Source organism: Oryctolagus cuniculus, chromosome 1, assembly GCF_964237555.1.
Source record: "Oryctolagus cuniculus chromosome 1, mOryCun1.1, whole genome shotgun sequence".
NCBI classification, from domain to species: domain Eukaryota; kingdom Metazoa; phylum Chordata; class Mammalia; order Lagomorpha; family Leporidae; genus Oryctolagus; species Oryctolagus cuniculus.
Genome location: NC_091432.1, coordinates 10,165,275 through 10,171,475, shown reverse-complemented (window position 1 = coordinate 10,171,475; position 6,201 = coordinate 10,165,275). Strand labels below are relative to the sequence as shown.

At 53.0% G+C, this 6,201-nt stretch overlaps 1 long non-coding RNA gene across 1 annotated transcript; it reads left to right on the top strand.

Annotated features, from left to right (window-relative positions):
* Positions 1–895: 895 nt before the first annotated feature.
* Positions 896–4,857, top strand: LOC127487478 (uncharacterized). Its single transcript, XR_007914322.2, has 2 exons — positions 896–1,386; positions 2,538–4,857. It is a non-coding gene; the product is annotated as an uncharacterized lncRNA (long non-coding RNA).
* Positions 4,858–6,201: the final 1,344 nt, after the last annotated feature.

Below are 6,201 nucleotides of genomic sequence, written 5' to 3'. Positions count from 1 at the left end.
TTCTGGATTCATGATTCTGGGTGGGGGGGAGCAGTTGAGGGCGGGCAGGGTCTGTGCTGGGAAAAGTCTAGTCTGTTAAGTTAAACCCAAATCAAACCCAAGTGTGCCTTCGGTGGCACATCTGTGCCCTTGAGTACCCCCTCAATCTTCAGGCGAGAGAGAGGAAGAATGGGTCGGGTAGAGACCCGGCATTGGCAGGTGGTCTGAAGAGGATGAGGAGGAAGCCTTAGGCTGGTGCCGTGGCTCACTAGGCTAATCCTCCGCCTTGCGGCCCCGGCACACCGGGTTCTAGTCCCGGTCGGGGCGCCAGATTCTGTCCCGGTTGCCCCTCTTCCAGGCCAGCTCTCTGCTGTGGCCAGGGAGTGCAGTGGAGGATGGCCCAAGTGCTTGGGCCCTGCACCCCATGGGAGACCAGGATAAGTACCTGGCTCCTGCCATCGGATCAGCGCAGCACGCCGGCCACGGCGGCCATTGGAGGGTGAACCAACGGCAAAGGAATACCTTTCTCTCTGTCTCTCTCTTTCGCTGTCCACTCTGCCTGTCCGAAAAAAAAAAAAAAAAAAAAAAAAGAAAGAAGGAAGGAAGCCTTAGCCTTCTAATCACATGCGTGGAAAGGCTCGCTGGAGACGGGGAGTGAAGACTAAGCAGAGGTCAAGCAAGACAGCTGAGCAAGGGAGATTATTCCCAGGAAGTGAAAGAGATACCGTAGGATGCACGTGCAGGCTCTCTCCCCGGAGAAGAGTGAGCCATCAGAACTGCAGCCACAACTGTTTGGTTGCTTGCATTCAGGTCTGATCCAAGCACAATTTAGAGCCAGGGTCACAGCCCAGAGGAGGCCCCGCCTCCCTGAGTGCTCCAGACAGTAAGGAGGAGGCGTGCAAAGCGATGGAGAGCCATCCGCAGAGGCACACTGAACGGGAGCTTCCGCAGCCAGGGAGCAGGAGCTTCCTGGAGGGAGAAGGAGCTGGGACAGGGAGGGAAGCAGAAGACCTGGCATTGCCCAAGGCCAGCTCCACACAGCAGTAGGAATTAAAGGCTCAGGAACAAGAACGGTGAAGAAAGGGCAGGTAGACATCGATGCTATTCCAACAGGAGAAGGACAGAGGTAACAAGAAGAGAGAGAAACTGGAGACAAGAGGAGAAGAGTGGGGGAAATCAGAAGGGAATGATCAGTAACCACCACGGGGTCAAAGCAAGATGATGAAGCCGGAGCAGAGGCTCTGAGAACAACAGCCCTGGGAGAGAGGAACAAAGGAGCCGTTCTGCTGTCCCCGGGACTCAAAGGGACTAAGAACCTCTGCCGAACACAATGCCGAGTGCCCTGCTGTGTGGCTGGGCCAAGACATGGGGCTCTCTGGTTAACCACATTTCCACTTCAGACTTTAGGTGAGTGGAGGAGGGAGAGGTTCAGGGCTGTGAGGCACAGGTGCTATGGTTTGGATGTCCCCCACGAGTCTTCAGTGTGGTGCTACTGGGTGGGGGGGGCGGGGAATGGCACCTCTAACAGGTGGATGCTGCCCTCAGGAGGGATTAAGGCCCACTGGGTGAAGCTGCTGTCTGCTATGCCCACCTGGCATCCCAAATGAGCACTTGTTTGAGTCCCAGCTGCTTTGCTTCCAATCCAGCTCCTTGCTAATGCTCCTGGAAAAGCAGAGGAGGATGGTCCAAGTAGGTGGGTCCCCACCACTCACGAGGGAGACCCAGCTGGAACTCCAGAATACTGGCCTCTGCCCAGCCCTGCGCTGGCCATTGTGGCCATTTGGGGAGTGAACCAGCAGATTCAAGATCTTTTTGCCTCTCCTTCTGTATGTCTTTGTCTTTCAAATAAGCACATGCTTTTTTTTTACCCAGAGAGTTGTTATATCAGGAGCAGCTGGGCTCCCTGTCAGTCTGAGAGTCCGCCCACTCCGGGCAGTGAGTTCTGGGGCGGAAGGTACCCCAGAGTCTGGATTAAGAAGGAAGCAGTGGGACTCAGCAGGCTGAGGGAAATGAGTCACAGTCTTGCCACACATGGATTTCAAAACAGAAGGGGCTGCTGGCTTCTCTGGGTGAAGAGACATCTGACAGCTTCGCTAGTTCATCAGGAAAGCTGAAGTCAGCAGGCGCTCTCTGCAGTCAGCTGACGCCCACAGGATGTGACACCCGTCTCAGCTGCTACAGGAGGAGCCAAAGGGGGCTGCCCAGACATCGTGACGGGCGGAAAAGGAGGATTATTTTATGTAACACAAAGGCATGTTTTCACTTCAGAGGTCAGGGTCCTCAGGTCAGTGTCGTGTACAAGGACCGAACCGACTTCAGGTTGGTGGCTCCTGAGCAGAGGAGCCGGCAGAGTAAGGTCTAGTTCATGATCTTCCCCCTGAGATGTCCTTTCTGTATTGCCTGCCCCCTGCCTCCCTCACCCCCGGTGGTGAGGTCCTTAAGGGCACCGGCCAGGGATTCAGCTTCGTGCAGGGCAGGAACCAGATGCCTCTAAACAGATATCCTCACATCCTCAGGGAGCCAAGCAGCCTTTCCTAGCCACCCCCTCTCTCCACCAGGTTTTGTAACAGAGTTGCAAGTCATCCCTGCTCCTGATGGAAGTGGCAGGTACAGATCTAGTGTGGGATGGAGTAGAAGAAATGCCTGGCTGCTACAGAGCTCGAAAGAAAAGCCCTGGTCCACCCAGCATTGCCGCACCCTACAGCAAGTGGGATCTGGCCCCGTCAGAGCTGCCGGGAGTCCTTCCTGTAAGGGTGATATTCCATGAGCAGAAGTCTGGCGGCACATTGCTCAGAACTCGATGCCTTCAGTACTATTTGCATTCTCCAGCTTTCTTTAGCCTTCTGTCAAAATTTATTTGAAAGGCAATAAAGACAGATGGACAGATTTTCCATCTGCCATTTCATTCTCCAAATATGTGCACTATCTAGGGCTGGGCAGGCTGGTGATAGGATCCTGGAACCGAATCCTGGTCTCCTACATGGGTGGCAGGGACCCAAGTACTTGAGCCATAACCTGTTGCCTCCCAAGGTGTGCGTTAGCAAGAAGCTGGAATTGGGAGTGGAGTCAGGACTTGAACCCAATCACTCTGATATGAGATGTGGGTATTCTAAGCAATGTCTTAGCTGCTGTGCCCAGCACCTGCCCCTGCAGTACCCAGTTTCTAAACTCTCTCCTTTCTTATTCCTGCCCCTCTGCCTCTCCCTGTCTGAATCTCCTTCATTGGATTATCTTCCTGCTCCTGATCACCCTGGTGATGCTCTAACTTCATCCAGGTGCAGTCACCTGAGGGGCTTTGCTTGCCACTTCATGCAGAAGAGCTGAGCCTAGGTCTACATTCTAGATCTTTCTGAGCTCCAGATATTCCAGATAAGAAGTTCGACTGCTTAACCGGATGCCCCAAAGCAACCCCAATATCCCCCTTAAAGTTAATGCTTTTGTGGGGGACAAATACAGTTGTATTACTGGCCCCAAGTCTTCACCCCAGGAGATACTCCCCATGCCTCGATTGGGGTTGGCTGTACAACTTGCTTTGGCCAGTGACGTGAGGGTGGATGTGGCAGTGTGCCTGGTGTTGCCATGAGAAGAGGCTCCCCGGGAAGCTGTCGATTCCCAGGGGCAAAGCTGTCCTCACCAACCTACAGATCTAAAGCAAGAAGCAGAGTGGAGGGACCAGGGCCACTGCTGAGCCCACATCTGTGAGAATAGAGGTTACGATTTTAAGTCCCTGGATATTGTGGAAGCTTCCTCTGCGATGTTAGTGTAGCAGTAGCCAACCAATGCGATCTTACATGAAGATAAGGTGTAGGGGCTGTGGTGTGGCACAGTAGGTTAAGCGGCCGCTTGTGCTGGTAGCGTTCCATTTTGGAGTGTCGGTTCAAGCCCTGGCAGCTGTTTCTGGTCCGGCTCCCTGTTAATGTACTTGGAAGGGCAGAGGAAGATGGCCCGAGTGCTTGGGCCCCTGCCACCCATGTGGGAGACCAAGATGGAGTTCCTGGATCCTGGTTTCAGCCCCCAGTCCCAGCAGATGTGGAATAAACCAGTGGATGGAAGATCTCTCTCTCTCTGTACCTCCCTGTCTCTATTGCTTTGTCTTTCAAATAAAATAAATTTTAAAAATATATAAATATGCAAATTAATATTCGTTATGCCTCTCAGATAAACAAAATAATAAAATTGAAGTAAAAATAGGGCCAGGGGCCTGTGCTGTGGCAAAGCGGGTTAAAGCCCTGGCCTGAGGTGCCAGCATCCCATATGGACCCCAGTTCTAGTCCTGGCTGCTCCTCTTCTTATCCAGCTCTCTGCCATGGCCTGGGATTGCAGTAGAAGATGGCCCAAGTCCTTGGGCCCCAGCATCCATGTGGGAGACCCGGAAGAAGCTCCTGGCTCCTGGCTTTGAATCAGCACAGCTCTGGCCATTGCCGCCATCTGGGGAGTGAACCAGCAGATGGAAGACCTCTCTATCTGTCTCTACCTCTCTCAGCAACTCTTTCAAATAAATAAAATAAAATCTAAAAAAATAAAAATAAAAAAAAAGGTCCAGTAATGTGGCGCAGCCAGTTAAGCTGCCACATGTGATGTCAACATCTCTTGTCAGTGCTGGTTCGAGACCTGGCTGCCCCACTTCTGATCCAGCTCCCTGTTAGTGTGCCTGGGAAAGCAGTGGAAGATGGCCCAAGTGCTTGGGTCCCTGCACCCATCGGGGAATTCCTGGATGGAGTTCCAGGCTCCTGGCTTTGGCCTGGCTCAGCTGTGGCCATTTGGGGAGTGAATCAGTGGATGGAAGATCTCTCTTTCTCTCTCTGTGTCTCCCTCTTTCTGTGTAACTTTGCCTTTCAAATAAATAACAACAATAAAAAGAACTTAAAAAGAAGTAAAAATGTGAAAGTTGTTCTTAGCTTCTTTTGTGTTGTACAAAACCCATCCTGGGCTTGGCCTGGCCTGGGGTGTAGTTTGCTGACCTCTGCTGTCTGTGTTGCTTGGTGCATGTGATAAACATTTCACCAACTGCAATGGTTTGCATATCTGTAGCCTCACAGAACGATGCCCTATCTTAGAGTCACTTGTGGAAAATGGAAGTTGTGTCTCCTCAAGCAAATGGAGCCTGAGGGACCCTGCTTCTTGGGGAAAGTGACATGGGACCTGGGCCCTCTGCCACCCTGCTCTCGCTCCCCTCCCACTCCCGGTGGCAGTGAACTGGAGAAGGCAGCACAGAGGCCGGCCATGCTGGACATTGAGGCTGGGTGGGGAGTTCGGATTTGATTCTCTGTGTAATAGGAAATCAATGGGGGAAGTGTGAAGTGGAGCAGAGACAAACCTGAGCTATGTTTTCAGAGGCTCACGAGAGAGGAGGTGGAGAGAACAGGCAGAAGGCTCCTGCAGGGGTCCCATGAGACTAACAGGGGCATGGGCCAACCTCCTTCTCCATATCGTCGTCTGTGTCACCTCTGGATACCCACAGCTCCATCCTCCTGGTGCCTGGCTGGGTCTCTCAGCCTTGCCTGCTCTCATCCGTTGCACATCCCGTACCCATTTCTGCAGTTCTCTTTCTCCACCCCAGGAATACACTTCAGACACACTGCCTGCTGGGATTCCTTCCTCACTCTCCCACCCCCAAATTAGGCGGCTCCACGCCGTATGACAGGGATAAAGTGGGACGCCTGCCCCACATCTGTTCCCTCACTGAGACAACTCTTCTCTTTGGCTCTTATCTTTATCCTACGGCCTACCACAGACCGTGGAGTGGGCCTGAAGGAAAGAATATGCCACTGAATCTGTTATCTGCCACCCAGCCTGGAGATGGGCAGGGCAGGCACCAACCTGACGGTGGAGATTAAGAAACGACCATAGGAGGAGCCTGCAGGCTGGGTCACCGGGAAAGCCACAGGCTAGTAAGGCGGCTGAGCCAGAGCTGGGATCCACAAGGTATGGAAGAGACAAGGCAGGCGGGGATGAGATGGGCAGCCTCATGGATAGTAGGCATCTACACTGTTCCATAAGGGTGAGCTAGAGGCACCCAGGGCTGGACTCTCTCTGCACGGGAGCTGGAAGCTGGAAACACATCTTGCGGTTACTTAACAAAGAGTGAGTGTCTCTTATCTCTCCTGCAGCAATGTCAGCTATGTTAGTGGCTGTCAACACTGCCTCTGCCCCAATGTATGAGACACGAGGCACGACTCCTACTCAACATGTTCTTGGCTTGCTCCTACCTGCTCTTTGGAG